This window comes from Palaemon carinicauda, chromosome 18 (assembly GCF_036898095.1).
Source record: "Palaemon carinicauda isolate YSFRI2023 chromosome 18, ASM3689809v2, whole genome shotgun sequence".
Taxonomy (NCBI): Eukaryota; Metazoa; Arthropoda; class Malacostraca; order Decapoda; family Palaemonidae; genus Palaemon; species Palaemon carinicauda.
Window position 1 is genome coordinate 24,812,387 of NC_090742.1, and position 2,500 is coordinate 24,814,886.

Sequence of the window (2,500 nt, forward strand, 5' to 3'; positions counted from 1 at the left end):
GAGATGATGATTTGATAACACGACAAATGTTGAAATATTTACGTAGGATTTGATGCATAACTAAGACTGTAATTGCACGTATTTAATAACATAGTCAGTGGAGACGATAAATCAATAATCGTATGATTAAATGAACAGTAGCAATTTAGGTTTTAGCTTAGATATCTTAAGACAAGAACATTAAAGGAGGCTATTTACCGAACTTTTATATATTTTATAACAAAATATCATTTAAAAATTTTGCATGATTCAACCTACAGCAGATTTTCTTGATTTAACTTTTATATATTTTTTAACAAAATATCATTTACAAAATTTGCATAATTCAGCGTACAGCAGATTTTCTTGATTTAATTAATATAATCAACTACACCTGTAAATATTATATAAATCAAACTAATAATTAATGTATTTTTTGTAGTATTCAACGTATAAGCCACAATACATAAATGCCATCCCAAAAAGGATTTCATATAAGGTGGCATGCAGATAAAAACTTTTCCAGAACTCTCCCATAAAACTACTTTTAATTACTGTTCATGGAAGGTTATGTTTATGATTGGTATGACAGGTAATGAATGGTAATTAGAAGAGCATTTGTATTTGGGTCCGGGGAAAGAAGTACAGTACTGTACCTTGATAAAAAAAAAGAAGAAAAGACGAGAGTAATGATAAAGAGATGAGCGTGTATCTTAATTCTCTTATCACGTATTTATGGCGTAGTATGAGTCCTATAAGCTGATGCGACACGTAATTAATTCTCTCTCTCTCTCTCTCTCTCTCTCTCTCTCTCTCTCTCTCTCTCTCTCTCTCGCGACTTTTGTTTATAAAAGGTACACTGTTAAAAAATTGCATTAAAAACGGCAAATACCGGGCAACATTTATTCCATGATTTTTACCGTTTTAAAAAACCGGTATATTACGGGTCACCAACCCGTAAAAGATAAAAACAAAGTAGGGTAAAAATTACGGTCGCCTGTATTTTACTGAAATACAGTTGAGGACAGTATATTTTTACGGAGAATTTCCGATAAAAATTACGTTTTTTTTTTTAACAGTAAGTATTACTTAATAAGGGAATTCTAAACTTCTATTCTATCTATTTCATATTGACTTAAATTCCAAATATTCTACTTATATCCCCAACTCTGTTACACCGTAAATGACGCAGATATCCATCCCGAGTAAACTAACCTGAGAACAAACGCGAGAAAGATTAATCTAACTTCCTGATATCTTTAGATCTGCTTGGAACAGAAACTGACTGACAACAGCAAAGTTAAACTCTTGAGTTCTTTCCGGTTCTCGTCGCCATACCTCACGTTCGCGTAAATATTATGACACATTTACACAAAGGCATTGGTCTCGTACATCCAAACGAGGAAATCTGGTACCAGGAATGTCTTGGCACGTGTACGCCTGCGATCACAGGATCGTCTGTGGCACATAGGATTTTATGTGAGAATGGATTATTCGATCCTTTTTATGGGTGTTTATAATACAAAAATATTGTAGTAGGTTGGCCAGGGCACCAGCATCCCCTTGAGATACTACCGCTAGAGAGTTATGGGGTCTTTTGATTGGCCTGACAGTACTACATTGGATCCTTCTCTGTGGTTACGGTCCATTTTCCCGTTGCCTAAACACACACACACCGAATAGTCTGGTCTATTCTTTACATATTCTCCGCTGTCCTCATACACTTGACAACACAGAGATTACCAAACAATTCTTCTTCACCCAAGGGGTTAACTACTACACCGTAATTGTTCAGCGGCCACTTTCCTCTTGGTGAGAGTAGGAAAGACACTTAAGCTATGTTAAGCAGCTCTTCTAGGAGAAGGGGACTCCAAAACCCAACCATTGTTCTTTAGTCTTGAGTAGTGCCATAGCCTCTGTACCATAGTCTTCCATTGTGTTGGGTTAAAATTCTCTTGCTTGAGGGTACACTCGGACACACTATTCTGTCTTATTTCTCTTTTTCATGTTTTGTTAAAGTTTTTTATAGTTTATATAGGAGATACTAATTTTAATGTTGTTACTCTTCTTAAAATATTTTATTTTAACTTGTTTCCTTTCCTCACTGGGTTATTTTCCGTGTTGGAGCCTCTGGCCTTATAGCATCCTGCTTTTCAAACTAGGGTAGTAGCTAAGCAAGGAATAATAATAATAATAATAATAATAATAATAATAATAATAATAATAATAATAATAATAATAATAATAATAATAACAGAATTAGGTATTCCAAGGCGCCCGTCAGGCTGGAATGGCGTAAAGGTAACCGAATTTTATTGTCCTAATATGTCGGGAACCGATTTATGACCATTGGCAGTAAGTTAACCAAGTATCTAAATTCTGCGCTTTTGTGATAGAACGCCTTCATACACTAAAGTTTTATAAAGCAAGCACTTATTTATTCTTTCACATGTATTTTTGTGCGTGGTTACTGGTTTTGTGTTCATAAAAATTTATAACTCGAGTATAAGAATAGTTTTGC